The 17,445-nt window shown below is 34.2% G+C and overlaps 1 protein-coding gene across 2 annotated transcripts in view; it reads left to right on the top strand.

The window, feature by feature from the left end:
* Nucleotides 1-13,373: 13,373 nt before the first annotated feature.
* Nucleotides 13,374-17,445, top strand: part of NaPi-III (Na[+]-dependent inorganic phosphate cotransporter type III) — a 48,047-nt gene continuing 43,975 nt past the window's right edge. For both annotated transcript variants that reach the window (XM_072526141.1, XM_072526140.1), the window contains exon 1: nucleotides 13,374-13,435. The gene's annotated coding sequence lies outside the window, so the exon portion shown is untranslated. The remainder of the gene's footprint in view (nucleotides 13,436-17,445) is intronic.

Genomic DNA, 17,445 nt, shown 5'->3' with positions numbered 1-17,445 from the left:
AGAGAGAGAGAGAGAGAGAGAGAGAGAGAGAGAGAGACAGAGAGAGAGAGAGAGAGAGAGAGAGAGAGAGAGAGAGAGAGAGAGAGAGAGAGAGAGAGAGAGAGAGAGAGAGAGAGAGAGAGAGAGAGAGAGAGAGAGAGAGAGAGAGAGAGAGAGAGAGAGAGAGAGAGAGAGAGAGAGAGAGAGAGAGAGAGAGAGAGAGAGAGAGAGAGAAAGAGAGAGAGAGAGAGAAAGAAATTCACCCCTTTGCACTTAGAAACGTCGGCAGCGTACTTCTCTACAGAGGGGCTGATGCAGGCGGGGAAAACACTAAAGGACGAGAGAGCACCTGGACCCAACAGAGTTCTAACTGAAATTGTAAAGATAATTATAATCACGAAAAAGCACCATGGGCGAAAGAAATCACGAATGACATGAGAAAGCAAAAATTTCCAGAAGCATGAAAAACGGCAAATGTCTTATTTATTCCCAAACCCGGTAAAAAAAACTTGGGGAACCGGGAGGTTTTAGACCGATCTGCCTATTAAACAAAATGGACAAGTTCTTCGAAATACATTTAAAGACGAGGCTAGGAAAAGAAGTCATAGAGAAAGGGTGCTTGCTGAACGTCAATATGGGTTTAGGAAAGGGAAATCTGCAATAGAATTAACTGCCGCATGTAGGAATAAGTGGTCTTAGCTCTTAAGCATTCTTCTGGAAATAAAAATACCTTCAACTGCGCGAGCTGGAGAGTAATCATTGAAATGCTGGAGAAATTGGAAGTATCTTCACATCTACAAAACATGGTGAAGGAATACTTCTCAACTAGACAGATTAACATAGCGAGGGGAGATGTTAACCAGACATTGTTAGGGGCGGAACAGGGCTCGGCAGAGCAACAGATCGTTGCTCTGGAGCATCCTCCACGATAATGTAATAGAGAAAGATTTAGAAGGGATACAGATACAGGATACCGAGAGTTGACACTCGCTACGAAAAAACGGAAGCTTTGATACTAAAACGATCTAGAGACAGAGATCACATCTCCTTCACCCTCGAGGGAGAAAGAATAATGCCGTATAAAAAGGTTAAATATTTAGAATTGATTCTAGACAGAAAGCAGATATTTGGCAAACGCGTCTAATATGCTGCAAACAAGTCCCAGTAGAGAGCAACATCATTGACATTTATCGTCATCATTAGCCGTCCTGAGTGTACTGCTGGACATAGGCCTCATGTAAATAATTGCATTACATCCGATCTTGAGCACCCTGAATCCAAATATACTGGATGCGCTTGATGTCCTCCGACCACCTTGTTAGACGACGTCCTCAATTACGATAAGTATCGTGTTTAGGTCTCTATTCTAAAATTTTCTTAGTCCATATTCTATCTCTGAATCATCTTCTATCTCTGAATTTGGCAACATGTTCTTTTTTTGATATGACGTGGTCTCAAAAAGTGGATTTTGAACTTCTCGATCTTTATGAAAAAAAGCCAGTCATATGGCAACCTAGGTATCCACAACGTAAAAACAGAAATTTGATAAACGATGCCTGACTTCGCATTAAAAATAAAATATCAATCGAATTTACGGTTGACGATTTAAAAAAGAAAAAAGTGTCATTGATGGCGTCATTTAAATGAAAACAAGATGATCATCGAAGAGCTTTTATAGAAATAACTGATATCGCAGCATAACGAGCGCGTTTCTTGCGTTTCTTCTTCTTAAAGTGCCCTCTCCTCAATGGAGGTTGGCTACTACAATTTTAAACTCTTTTCTATCTTCAGCTATTCTTATTAGCTGTTCAAAATTTAGCCCTGTCCATTGTCGGATGTTTCTGAGCCACGATAGTCTTTTCCTTCCTAGGCCTCTCTTTCTCTCGATTTTTCCTTTCACTATAAGTTGGGCATATTGGTACTTATTATTTCTCAGTATATGTGGCCTAGGTATGATGTTTTTCTAACTTTTACTGTGTTAAAAAGTTCTCTTTCCTTGCCTATTCTATGCAGCACTTCTTCGTTTGAGGTATGCGATGTCCATGAAATATGTTTCGAACGATGTTTCTTGCGTAAATACATGGAAAACAGAAATAGCACATTTTTTTCAAGGGGAAATAAAATGATGTTGTGGCAGGATGTCAACAGCAGAAGTGTACGTAAACCAGGTGGTTACGATGGAAAATAATTTATTGTGGTTCATGCCGGTTCAGCAAAAGGTTTGATTTCAGACGTCATTTTGTTATTTTGTTCCAAATCATGACTACATATTATCACGGTGAAATGAATAGTACAATATTTACTAAAGGGATAAGTACACAATGACTTCCCAATTTAGAATACTCATCTTTGATTGTCATGGACAATGCCCTACCATAGTGAAATCATGAATAAACAACCTTTCGCTAAATGGTTAAAATCAGACATTATAGATTAGTTAAAGAAATACAATATTAATTTTGATGAACATCAGTTAAAACCAGAATTGTTACAATTGGTCAAGATGAATCGTCAAGAAAATATATATTGTAGATGAATTGATACGTGAACATGGACACGAAGTGCTTAGATTGCCCCGATTTGAAATCTATCGAATAGGTACGGGCAGATTGCAAGACTTACTATAATACATATAAATATTGGCAGAGATGGATATAGGATAGGGAAGAACATGTTTTAAATGTGAAAGGAAGCAATTCAGAAGTGTAAAAATGTCGCCTGGGCAAACTGTGTAGAACATACTAACAAATAATTGAACAGTAGTTTATTAGAGAAGACATTGAAGATAAGAGTTCTGAATCTGATGAAAATGAAATATGAGAAACGAAAACCTACGTTCTAAATCTTGCAACAATATTATTTGATGAATAGTGTTTTATTCTTTAAATAATTCTACTGTTACCTTTTCATCAACACACTGTAAATATTATTGTATATTTAATAATATTTTTTTATATAAATTGTTTATTTATTTATTAATCACTAATGATATTAAAAGAATTTATTAAGCTACTTCAAATGTAGCTATAATTCTGCACCAAAATTTTAAAGCAAAACTAACATTTTATATTATATTTATTTGATAACATCAAATTTTATAATAAGATCCGTGATCGGAGCAATAGCCACTTTCTGTCACTTGCTGTTGCGTGGAGTAAATTTCCGATTTATTTCGACGCACGCTTAAAGAACAATGGACTCAACTGTACTCTTTATACTGCCTATGGGCAATTAGTGGCTGAGAGACTCGAGACGTTAAGCGAAGTGAACAGGATTACTGCGATGAACTAGATTGATACCGTATACTTCAGGACAAACATGGGGTGACCTCAATATCAATCAACATTTGCAGGACAATTCTCCCCAGCATCTTTCTATTTGTCATCGTCTGATGAAACTTTTTATACAACTCCAACTTATGCAACTTTTTCCATTAACCAACTGCCTCTTGCTCCTGCGATTCCAGCACCTACATGCAATTCCAACACCTATAAAAACTTTTCATACAACACCGATTTATGCACCTTCTTTCTAAGATAAATATTTTGATTGGAAACTTTGGATTGGGAGATAAGACTGAGAGAGATGAGAAATTCTGTCATGAAAAAAAAAAATGGTTTTAACAAACATTTTCTTTGTATAAGACACGTAATATCACATAGTCAGAAATTAATAATAGACTATCTTATAATAAACAATAGCATAATGTCAACTAAAATAACCTAGAGCAGATATTTTATATAATCTTAATTCTCTACTTGTAAAAATAATAATCAAACTAAAAACAAATTTATTGATTGGATGACAGTTGATTTTAATAATGTGGTGAATCCAGAAAAAATAAAACCGATGAAAAATAAAATTGACTAGAATCTGAAAGCTAAAAGGGCCACAATAGTATTAACTGTACCGTGTATAGAACGCATACTTAAAATAAAATAATATAAAAAAAGTGAATATCAGATGAGATATCATATTTGATAGACGAAAGAAGAAAGAAAAACAAAGATAAATAGAGGTAGATTGATCCACAGGAGTAAATCTACTGGAAAATATATGCAGCTAAGAAAAAATGATACAAGAAAAATGTTACGAAATTGAACAGCTTCAAAACAAATATAATAATTTTAAGTCAAGTGCTACTTATAGAAATATAAGTGCTAAGTGCTCAGCAGAATATAATAATATTTTTTCTTATTTACTAAACTATTAGCAGTTAGGACCATCATAACTTCTTCTATCTGATAGTGTTAATTAGTTAGGAATCCATGCAATCTCTATATAATTGTTATTTTTAATAGCAACAACAACCTTAAATACAGATAATCTTGGCCATTTATATTAAGGCTTATATGGCATATAAGTATGGTTGTACAATATGTAATATGCAGATAACACCAGTGAACCTTACTCAGATCAGCTTTGATCAGATCAGTAAACAGTATGTGTCCTTAACAGTGTTCATAGATATTTTTTTGCAGTTTCTTAAAAAAGTCCAATATTTTATAAAATTTGTGTTCAACCAACGACAAGTTCGTATCAAAAATCACCCCAAGATCATTGACAGATTTGTAACACATATTTAAAATATTTGTCATTGTTTCAGGGAACGGATTCCCCAAGAAGATCCAAAATTAAAGAAAACCTACTATTTATGTCTTGTATGTAGTTCGAGTTTTTCTTTTTTATGTCTTTTTATGTGGTATTTCATTGGAGGTTCCCCCAAGGCAAATGTCTCTACCCTCCATTGAGAAATTTATGTAAAAAGGAAAAAAAAAAAAAAATTAATTTACCAAGAATCTGTACACCGTAAAAAAAATATTTCAAATAGAAAAGCTAAGATCATTTTAAACAAAAATGTTTATAAGCAAATTCAAAAACGTTTGAAGCCACCGTCGATTTTGCATGTCAGTTACTTGCGAATCAATGTTCAATAAAATGTGTATCAGCTCGTATCGGCTGGTAAAAATTTGATATCTTTTGATCCAAATGTTCTAATCGACAAAAATCACAAAAACGCTTTAAAGGCAAAGAGTGCAGTTTTTGTATGCAGTTTTTGTATTATGCTATTTTTTATGATTCTCGTGAGATCAATAAATTGATCACTTTCATTGACCAGTTGTAGTAAAATTTCCATTTTTAGACACCAATCTTTAAAACCTATGACATGAAATTCCAATTTTGAATTGTGGTAACAAATATGAGGCATTTAAAATATGAATAAAAAACGCAGAATTTAATATTTTAGATTACAAACGATCACAAGTCACGGAAAATGCATTTAAGGAGACGGTTTTAGGTGCAGTTTATTGCAGAAGTTTGGTTCTTTTAAAAACGTACTAGTGTAATTGAAAAAAAGTTTTAAATGTTTTAGCTCATGTGTTGTGTGAAAGTATATATTCAGCGTTTTATAAGCATATTTCAAATGCCTCACATTGTTGCCAAAATTCAAAACTAAAATTTCATGCTATAGGTTTTAAGAGTTAGGCTCTAGTAATAAAAACTTTATAGTGACCAGTCAATGAAAGGGATAGCTGTACGAATCTCGTGAGAATCATAAAAAATGACAAAAAAAAAGAGTGATAAAATAATGCTAGAAAGTTAAATTTGTACTTAATAATCAACGAATAAATGTTTTAAACTGTATTAAATGTGTGTGTGTGTGTGTGTGTATGTGTGTGTGTGTGTGTGTGTGTGTGTGTGTGTGTGTGTGTGTGTGTGTGTGTGTGTGTGTGTGTGTGTGTGTGTGGGTGTGTGTGTGTGTGTGTGTGTGTGTGTGTGTGTGTGTGTGTGTGTTTGTGAGTGCATGCGTGCGTGCGTGAGAGGGTGCGTGCGTGCGTGCGTGCGTGAGTGTGTGCGTGTGTGCGTGCCTGCGTGCATGCGTGCGTGCATGCATGCGTGCGTGCGTACGTGCGTGCGTGAGTGCGTGAGTTCGTGCGTTCGTGAGTGCGTGAGTGCGTGAGTGCGTGCGTGCGTGGGTGCAGAGTTTACGGTACGTGAGTGCGTGATTTATATATTATAAATACTAACAGACAACTTCAGATTATCTATTCTAATGTGTAGTCCACTTGTATTTTGATAGTAGACTGCTAATGAGGCATTATTTAGTTTTCCTGCTTTAAGAAATAATGTCAAAATCTATCCTCGTGTAATAGTCCCCTTGTATTTTGATAGTAGACTGCTAATGAGGCATTATTTAGTTTTCCTGCTTTAAGAAATAATGTCAAAATCTATCCTCGTGTCGATATTGGATACCACCATGTACCTGTAGTAGTTATCAGACCAAACAATATAGAATTAACGCTCAACAGATGGAAGACAAAAATAAGATTAAATAACAGAAATTGAATGAAAATTCAACTAAAATAAGTATAGAAAATACAGACGACACACACAATCTATTTCTAAGCACATGGAACAAATTTAAAAACGCAGTAATGAAAGTTATCAATGAAAATTTGAAGAAAAGTAGAAACGAAATTGTAAATAACTTACAATTTAACTTTAACTGCCAATCAGTCATTAAGACGTAAAGTTGAAGGATTGGAAAAATTTATTGAAAGAATATATTACAAGGACAAACAGATTCCTTATTATTCGGATATTTTTTTTTAGAGATTATGGAGCAGAAATATTGCTATCACAGTACAATATGTTATAAAAGAAATGTCATAGAGAAATAAAAAATAATAAAACTCCGGGTCCAGGGTTAATTCATGGTGAAATAATTAAACTTGTAGCTGAAAAAATCTGAATTATTGCTCTACCTCCTCAATTAAATACCTATACAACAAAGGCATCTTACCAGAAGACTGTTAAAAGCCTCAATTTAAAATTTAATGTTCTAGTCTTAAACATTGCATAGCATGGACACTCTTAGGTTTCTAATTCAAACAGTCACTCTGTATCTCGTAATATTGTTGAAAAAAGTAAATAAAAATAAACAGCTGTTTTAGTTCGTGCAAAATTTATTATTCGGATATATTTACGGTACCTTTGAACCGGTAAACGATATTCTATATACACGTGGGATTTCGACAGCAACGTGTAACTTAAAATTTAATAATATATAACCCATTAAAAGGGTGTTTGAACTTTATACCGAGCAAGATGAGGAGGAAAACACTTTTTTAAATAATTAATTGAAATTTATCGATTCCCACTATAGCGTTAAATTATAGGGCCAAGCTTTACAAGTTTGTTGGAATTAACCTGGGCGTATAAGTGTGCGTTCAGGGTTTAATTAAAATTTCCAAAAATGTTGCAAAGAAAAATATGATTTTATTTAGGCACTGTTGGCTTCGAAAACTACGTCCATTCGTCGCTTACTAATTAATTAAATGCTAAGTCATTATTCTTTCAAAATTAGTGTATAGGAATAAAATACTATCTTTCTAATAGTGTAGGTCGTCTCCTTTTTGAGGATTTAGCTACCATAATAGTTTTTACATACTTTGCTGTTACTCTAAATAAGTGACTAGTTTAAAGTCACACCAGTATTTCTCCTTGAGTAACAAATATAATTTCAAAATAAATATAGGTGGTTGCACTTCGATTCAATTCGAATCTCTCACCATTCTCCTTATAGGCTATTGATTATGTTAAAAAAATAGGGCTAAATGGAACTACAACGTTACTCCTAAATATGAAAAAACCTTGCTACCATTTAAAGGCATTAAAGTTTTTTACCACGAGCGTACAGGTATGGTAAAGGTATGGACATTGTTTTACAGAAAAAAAATTTTATTCTTCTTCTTTAAAATGATCTTTGGTAAAAGTATTTAGGATTTACAGTATCCCAGATACGGTTTTTTAAAGTTTGCCATTCACACAATTTTTTGGCCATTTTCCTTATTTTTTCGCAAACATTATTCTATAACTTTTTTCTAGGCAGTTTTAGGTAGATACAGTAAAACATTCCGTGGGAAGTTGTCTGTCTCCCATCGGACGCGTCTCCAGGTGTTGGATAGGGGAACGTCCTAATCGGTCATAGGACCGGTGGGTAGCTGGAAAATAAAAAGACCAACCGCGAACTAAAACAGACTAAGGTACGGCAACCCTAACATAAGAGTCCCTGGCACCCCAGGTTGGGGTTGAGCTAGAGGCTGACAACCTCTTCCTGTAAAAAAACATATGTTACGGAACCTCAAGAACTATTAGCTGTACGGAACTCACGACGACGACTCTGCAAACGAAAAATGGAACTGAAATTAGGAACGTGGAATACCCGAGCCCAGTACCGAACTGGAGCACTCACATCTTTACTAGACATAGTGAACACATACAAAGTAGATGTTTTAGCACTGCAGGAAATGTGGTAGACGGGAACTGGCATTCTTAACAAGAGAACCCAACAAAAGGCCTAATTATTGACTTTCAAGCCTACAGTCAAAGAATTTGCTATTTGCGTTTGAAAGGGATATTCTTTAATTACAGTTTGATCACTGCACATGCCTCAACTGATGATAACCAGAGGAAATAAAAGAAGTTCTTCTAAGACCTAGAGCAAGCCTACAGATGTCCCAGAAATGTCATTAAGATTGTATTGTCATTAAGAATAGGACGAGAGCGAGTTTTCATGCGCACGATAAGAAAGCATAGCCTACACAACATCAGTAGCCATAATGGATTACTACTGATAAACTTAGCAGCAGCATTTAATATGACAGTCGCTAGCACCTATTTTGAACACAAGAACATATACAAGGTAACCTGGACCTCTCCTGATGAAAGAACAACAAGTCAGATTGATCACATCTCAATATATTCAAGGCATGGAACAGACGTAATAAACTGCAGAAGTTATAGAGGAGCAAACATAGACTCAGATCATTGCCTAGTGATCTCATCATTAAGGGCTAAAATTTCAAACACCAGTAAAGAAAATAAAATGAATACAAAAAAATGGAATGTGCAAAAGCTGAGAGATGCAAGAATTGCAGAACGGTACTCGGAAAACATCACCAGTAGGCTATGGACTCAAAATATAAATGAAGAAGGCCAAACAGATTTAGACTACTACTAGGCCAGAATAAAGGAATACATTGAAGCAGCAGCGAAAGATGAAATAGGAACAGAAAGTTATGCCCATAAAAATCTTTGTTTTCTAAAACTTACCAGACAAAGAGAAGAGAAGAACAGAGGATACACAAAAGAAAAAAAAGAAACCACCTAAATACGGAACTTAAATATATAGAAAACGTTAACAGTGAGAAAGAATTCAGAGCATTCTATAAGAAAGTTAACATCATCAGAAAGTAATTCAAGACAACCACAAGACAATGCATAAGTGAGAATGGCGACCTATTAACAAAAAAGGAAGATGTATTGAGTAGATAGGTGGAATACTTTAACCAGATATCTGTAAGGGGGTCAGACGAGAGAAAAGAGGAACCACCAACGATTCTTGAAGTTAAAGATGCAGTTAAAAAACTAGCCAGAAACAAATCACCCGGAATAGATAATCTCCCAGATGAACTATATAAAGAAGGTGGCCACGATACCATTATGGCATTACAGCAGCTTATAAAAGAAATATGGACACAGAAATCCCTCCAGTGATTGGAATATTGGAATACTTTGCACCATACACAAAAAAGGAGATATCTTTGAATATTCTAACCACAGAGGAATTACGCTTCTAAATGCAGCGTATAAAATCTTTTTCACAGTACTATGTCACCGTATGGCACCATATGCAGAACGGATAGTAGGAAAACACCAAGCTGGTTTCAGAGGTGGTAAATCTACAATTCATCAGATTGTAACCCTGAAACAAATTTTGAAAAAATTATTGGAATATGGCATTGATACTCATCACATATTTATAGACTACAACGCAGCATACGAGTCTGTGAATATAAGAGAAATGTTCAAAGCAATGAAAGAGCTAAGAATACCAAATTAGTTGGTAAATTAAATAAAACTAACTCTTGAAAAAGTTGAATGTAGAGTACGAATTCAGGGTGAACTGTTTGAACTTGTTAAAACAAATAATGGGCTGCGCCAGGCAGACCTTCTCTCCTGTATACTGTTTAATCTGGCTCTGGAAAAAGTAATACGTATGTCACAAATTACAACGACTGGTACAATATATAATAAATCAGTGCAAACCCTGGCCTATACTGATGTTGGGATGCTCAATATTGTTGGGAGAACGGAAAACGTTGTACGAGAGGCGTATGTAGCATTAAAAGAATCAGCTACAAAATGGGTTTAATAATAAACACCAACAAAACGAAGTATATGAAAATAAGTACGCAACCACAAATCCTACGACCACTCGTTATAGAAAACGACGTCATCGAAGTAGTGAACGAATTTGCACGAATGTGCACGGCCAACAGATGCTATTTTGGGCTCAATCTCCTACTTAACTCCACAATTAGATCGAGAAATACAAAAATAAAACTCTACAAAACAATAATACGCCAGTCCTAACATATGTGGAGTGTGGAGAAGACGATACAACCTCGAACTTTATAGAATATACCAGGAATCTGATATCGTAAAACATATTAAGATAGATCGTCTGAGGTGGGTAGGACATGTAATTCGGATGGAACAAAATGACCCAGCTAGAAAAACGCTCCTAGATAGACCCATTGATCAGAGAAGAGGAAAAACCCAGAACAAGGTTCCTTGATAACATCGATGAAGACATGAGAAATATGGGAATACGTGCTTGTCGGAGAAACGACTGGAGAGATATTCTTGAGGAGGCTAGGCAGGGTTGTAAAGCCAGAATGATGATGATATAGATGAAGGTTCTAGCCCTAATTTTAACCAAGATATGGTTCTTCAAAGTTTTCTACTTTTAACGATTTTCCCGGCTGTTTTTTAAATTACCCATTATAACTTTTTTCTTGTACATTTAGGTATATGCACTACTAAATAAAAAAGACAGTTTATTTTCTGTACTTTAAAATAGTTTATTGAAAAATATTCTAGGACTAATGGTAAACGATATGACTAACTGTGACTAAAGACAGATCTATCACCATCTGATGCAGACATAGATGCAGTCAATACAGATCCAACAGTGAAGGAAGAATCGATAAAACAAGAATCGACATATCACATTACCACCGTTTGATGAAAGTCTTCTTGGTCCATCTATCTTAGAGAGTTGTAATGAAGCTATTGCAATGGCTAATGGGAGAGAAGAAGAAGAAAAGACTATTTTTCCTGTGTGTAGCTTTTCGAGGTGATGTATCTGGCATTTTACGAGTAATTCTTAAGGCCCAAGAAAGATGTTATCAGTCCCTATTCAACCGTCCGTAAAAACGCTATGGAGATATCCATAGCGTTGTTCGCTTTGCTGCAAACAAGATAAAGATTGCCATGATGACCGCCAACACTCGTCACATATAAGCACACCAAGACGAATTAAGTCCTTAAGTAAGCTTACTGAAGGAGACCAAAATATATATGTGGAATTGTGTCAAAATGCTTTAGAAGATCTGCAAAGAACTCTTATCAGTTCACCGATATTTAGCTACTCGAGGCAAGAAGGAAAATTGGTTTTCGATACGGATGTGAGCAAAACTGCTATAACAAAATAAGTACATGACCAGCTTCTCTGAAGAGGCATTTTTGTAAGAAGATGAAGTAATATTGTAAGTTCAGTAGTTTAATTAAAAATATGAAGTTTTCGCAACTAGAGTATTAACAGTTGCTTAGCTTAAGTTTAAGTTTAAACTTCAGAGTATTTAGTGTAGTTTGACTGTCAGAGGCAATATATATTTTGACCGAATTGAAACGTTCTTTCAAGTACTCTTTAGCATAAAATAGATTGCTGGTAATTACGCTTATAAAATTGTAGGCGAATCCGAGGGCTATTGACGGGCAAAAAGCGCAATATGGGTCTGACAATGGTTATGTATAACTAATAGATTATATTAGGTTTCAGACGTCTTTATTGTCTTTATTGAGATGCTTAGTTAATACGTAAAGGCGGTACATTTGATCAATATTAATTATATGTAATTATAGTGTTTTTTCTGCACTTTTTAGAAGAAAAAAGATGAATTAGGCTTATAGATCAATATGACTTTCGTTCTCCTGTAGGAAGGTTGCCACTCTTAGGAATAAAGCAATTCGTAATGTATATTCATTCTTTTGGCGTATATCCAGGATAATCTTGAATATCTGCTCTTAGCGAGGTACACGAAATTTCAATGTCCTGTCCTACCAGGGATGAAAATACACCACCCTGTCTAGAAGTTTTGTAGAGCTGAACGTTATTGACAGCCCATTTGATTCTATTTTTTGTGAATACTTTGCCCTCTAGACGCTTTGATGTTCTTAATGGTATCTGGATTCATTAAACTCAGGCTTTGCTGCACCTTGAATAAATGTTGCCACCAGAAAGTGAGCATTTAAAAGACAACTCTTTAGTTTCTATAAACTCACTGTTTGATTTTTAAAGAGTCCGTTAAAGCCGCCTTTTGATATAACTTTTTAATGCGTACCGAGGAGGTTAAATTACTAATTACTAATTAAATTACTAATTACCTTACTAATTCGTTCTATTTAGTTTTACAATAGAACAAATTTATTATTCCTCATAACACGTCCGAAATATATTTAATTGCTGCTTTACTTTTTCTGGAATTCTGTGCGCTTCTTTGAAACCTTTTGATGACTGATAATATAATTAATTACACTATCCTTTGTTTTCATGCATGTTTGCAATAAGATCCAAAGATCTAAGGTAAATTGTATTCTCTGTTTTTAATTAGAAATTCATATCGATGTGTCTTATTATTTTTGCTCTAGATTTTAACATTCATCTCTTCGTTTAAGATATTATAATTTCATTCTATCTAAATTTGTCATATTTTTAATTCTGTTTATATTCATTTTTTTTTATTTTTCTGAACCACTATCGTAATCTTTAATACACTTTTTAGATTCTTATTTCATTCGCTTCATTATTTTATTTATTGGAAAATCGAGGAAATAAAAACAGAAAAACGTTTAATGTATCAGTTTAATAAAAAACTATGACTTGCAGAAACGAGATGTGCGAAAGATTGATTTTGTAAATTGACCTTGAATCCTGGATTTGATGAGATTTACGTAAGGTTAAAGGTTATGCACAAATGTGACCGACTAACCTGTGTTTTTATACTTTAAATTGTGGATAAAGGAATAATATAAACTATAAAAGTCTTTGTTTTTATTTATTCTTTTAATTTTGCAAAAATATCGCGTTATTTGGGAAGAAATCATAAAAAACCGGCACCTTTTTAGTCGCCGCCAGTGGTCACCTGATATTCCCTCTTAACAGCCAACAGGTATAGAATTTCCCGATGGTTGTCCTCCCCTTCCTTCTTCCTTCCTCGATCCTTCGCGATCCTGGAGATTCTGCGCAAAGGGCACTAGTTTGTGAACGGCACTTTCTGTATCATGGCGTTATGAAGTAATCTGGAACATCTTAAGGTCCAAAAATGTAAATATTTAAATTCGAACTGGCCCTCTTAGTAGCTAAAAATTGTAGATAGAGGCTTATACTTGCATGATATTAGTTGCTTTTCGTAGACCACGTTTAGAAATCAAGAAAATTTCCACGTGTTTTGTCATCCGGTAGTGATCGATAGACAAATTTCGCAATTTTTGCCAATTTTCGGATATGTCACTAACTTTACGTGATAGATATTGTCATCTTATGTATTTATCGAGGTCAGTTAGGGGATAACAATATGGTAGAATTATTTTTCTACTGTCTGTTACGGATCAAGAACTAAGCGCTTAAATATACGAGGGTGATGTGAAAATTAGTCAGTTTTTTACTTTGTGCCATTTTGTACCATTTTTTAAAAGCAAACAGTAAGTTTTAACACTTTACCTCACAAAATTTTGTAATTTTCTATTTGAATCATTTTAAAAGGAAGCCTTCAATCAATTATGTTTTCTTCTGTAGAGTACCGAGGATTCCTGTAACGAGGATTTCAGGTCATTATATCAGCTGTTTTCCTTGCTCCGAATCTGATTTTTCAGATAGCCATGTGATTGTTAATGGTAAGAGTTTCAGAATTGACTGAAATTTTCCCTTTTCTGGTTGATTCACTAAATGATAATCGGTATTTGTATAAATTAGATCTTTATATAAATTCAATATATTTGCATATTTAGATTTTTTTAGATCAACACTTTCATGGTGTATTTTTAATATGCTTTATTTTAATAACAATATTTATATGTTTCTGAATCTGTTTTCTTCCATTTTTAATTATTGTGTTCTCGACCATTCTACTCACAGTTCGAAAATCATTTTAAAAATACATATTTTTGAACAAATTATTTTGTTTTTTGCAACTTGGTAATACAATTCTTCTAATGATTTAAAATTATCTGCCTCATTCATAATGACAATTCGTACATACTATATACATTTTAAAATAGAACACTTTAACATGTAATTCTCAGTATTCATGTATGTAGATGCACTCTTTGGACGACTTAATTATGTGATCGTCTTATTGTGGTCTCATCTTGTGCACAAAAGGTTGGCCACAATTTAGGCAAATCGTTCCCGGTTTTGAGCGATCCTTAAAAGTGATTGTGAATTTAAAACAATCTAGTCCCTCATGATAGCTAGCTAGTATAACAGTGTCCTTTTGCGTATATAATATCATTCATGAACCTCCGGTTCAACTGTAGGCTTTCTTGAATATCCTTAAGAGTGTTTTGAAATATCTTCTCTGAAAACATGTTAAAGGGAGCTGGAGAAAGTATGCAGCCCACACGGGGGTAGCAGGCCAATCTTCATTAGATTAATTAGTATATATTGTGAACTTGTGTTTGCTCCTTTCTTTTTAGATATGGGTATGAAAATAGACTCTAAAGTCTAAAATTAAAGTCACCCATAATTAACTTCAATATTTTTGATGATTTTTAATCTGTCCTTTAGATTCTTGTAAAAGAGGTGTCATTTCATTTTCAGGTCTCTCTGCCGTGGAAAGTTTTGTTTGTATTATGCGACTAGTTGATCCGACACAGCTACAAATGTTTTGAAAAATCTTCCAGATTTCTTATTATTGCGACACGATTATAGTGCTAACGGTCGTTGTTTTCAGAATAATACATTGTACAGTCATCACAGTCAATTTGTTCTTTTTTATCTTACTTCACTGACATCTAGAATATTTATTTTAAATCTCTTCATCTCCCTAATGACGCTGTAAAACTTTTTCATTTTAAGTAAATATTGGGCGTTCCAAGTGCTTATTTTGATGTTTATTTCGGATGGTGCCTAACTTTATTCGACCATATTATTATAAGGTAATTACGAGAATATTATTTCCAAGTAACAAAAAAAAATTACTTTTAAAAAATTTATACTTTCACTAAAAATGATTTCCACGTTGAAACTCAAATAAAACATTTCAATTTGAGTTAAATCCCAAAGAATATAATAAATAATATTGATTAAACAATCAATCAACTGTAGTTACTTTTTTTTGTAAATAACCACACACATTTTCATTTTTTGGTGTATTTTGTTTCCGATACAAGCCGAGTTTTTTATTCCAGGATTTTTCTAGTCTTTTTGATATTTTTCTCTTTTCTTTATTACGCTTGTTTCCCCCTTGGAAGTATTTCCTGCTGTATTTTGCTCTTTTTCATCGAGTACCAACTCCATTTAATGGTTAGTAATACTAGTGGCATATGTCTGTCGATTTTGACTAAATGTGAGCAATGCTGTAGTAGTCAAATTGCGGATATTTTTCAGGCATAAGGATTATCGCCGAGTTGGATCACACTTGCTTTATATATTCCCTTTTGTTATTAATTTTGATATGCCATACTTAGGATTACGACATACATGGTCTAGTTACTTTTGATTGATAATCTCTTATTCTTAGAACTTCCTAATTGTTATATGTTGTGTGCATAGAGTTGGTAGCATTTTTCTAGATGCAATTCAAACGGCAGAAGTCTGTGTATGGTACCCAATTGTCTACTTCATATAAAAGAATTGAGTGCACATATGCTTTAAGAACTCGGTATCTTATGTGTAAATCCAAAGATACATTGCATAGTTCTGAATTATTTGAATATTGCTCTGGATTGCTCAATTCGTGTTCTAACTTTAACATTAGATTTAACATTTTGGTAATCCAACAACCAAAGAACCTGAATATTTCAATACTCTTAAATACCGAGCCAAGTAAAGTTATATTTGGTTGTAGGTGTGGTGTTCTTGTTAGGACTATGCCTTTTATTGTTACCAATATTAAATTCCATGTCAAATTCTTCTCCTGTGTCTTCATTTTTACTAAGTAGAAATTGAAGAGCTTCTAAACATTTGTTATAATACCATCATCATCTGCGTAACGTATCTTATGTAATCTCGTTCCGTTGATTTTTATTATATCCTTTATGCTGGCTAATGCTGTCTTAAATAAGTGTTTTGAGCAAATGTTAAACAGTGGACGCAATAAGATATAGCTCTTTGTCACTACTATTTCACTGGTATCCCTTATATTCTTATTAATGGCTCTTGATTTGAGTACAATTTTCTAATATAATATATATATATATATATATATATATATATATATATATATGTATATATATATATATATATATATATATATATATATATATATATATATGTTCGGATAAATTTCCGCGGTCAGATGAATGAAAATTACTTAGTTCTCGGGAAGAACCGCGTTGAGAATTTATTACTCGACGTTTCGGCACCCATTTTGGAGCCATTATCAAGAGTGATACGGTTCGATTCGAGTTCGGGGTCTCAATCTGCCTACTCCCCTCACTCGAGACGTACCAGTATCGTGTTCTACAGATTGAACCAATTAAAAACGGAACATACAATTTAATATATGTCTGTTTGAACTGCATTTGAAATAGTGGACCAATATAAAACTTGGACAAAACTAAATCCATATACGGTGATAGACATTGTATAAAATATCGTTCAACTATCTGTCTCCTTTAAAGGAAAGAGGAGCTTGCCTAATAGTCGGAGAGATAGAGCCGAAATTTTGAACTGATCAGTAATATGACATTTCTCTATTGAAATATATTCATTGTAACTGGGTTAAGACTTTGCCTTACAGGCGGACGCCCCTCGTGGTACAGGGGGTGGCTATACAGGGATGAAGTTGTCATTTTTTTCGGAAAAATTAACGATCGATAATATGGCTGAACATTTGCCCAGAGTAAGATCTTGGTATAACTAGACGAAATCCCAAAGGGCGGACGCGAGAGTGGATACATAAGGGGTGGCGGACAGGGGTGAGGTTCCAATTTTTTGGGGAAAAATTAACGATAAGTAATATGTCCGCCATTTTCGTGGCTCATTATTTAGACCCTAAAAACTCTAAATATAAAAGGGCGGACAGCTGGGTTGGTACAGAGAGCCATAAAACGGGGTCAAATGTACCACTTGCCTGCGCATTTTAGGTCTCGGTAACAATTTTCAAACTGATT

Source organism: Diabrotica undecimpunctata, chromosome 3, assembly GCF_040954645.1.
Source record: "Diabrotica undecimpunctata isolate CICGRU chromosome 3, icDiaUnde3, whole genome shotgun sequence".
In the NCBI taxonomy this organism is placed as follows: Eukaryota; Metazoa; Arthropoda; class Insecta; order Coleoptera; family Chrysomelidae; genus Diabrotica; species Diabrotica undecimpunctata.
Note: the sequence above shows the minus strand (reverse complement) of the source record. Positions and strands in the feature narration are given on the sequence as shown.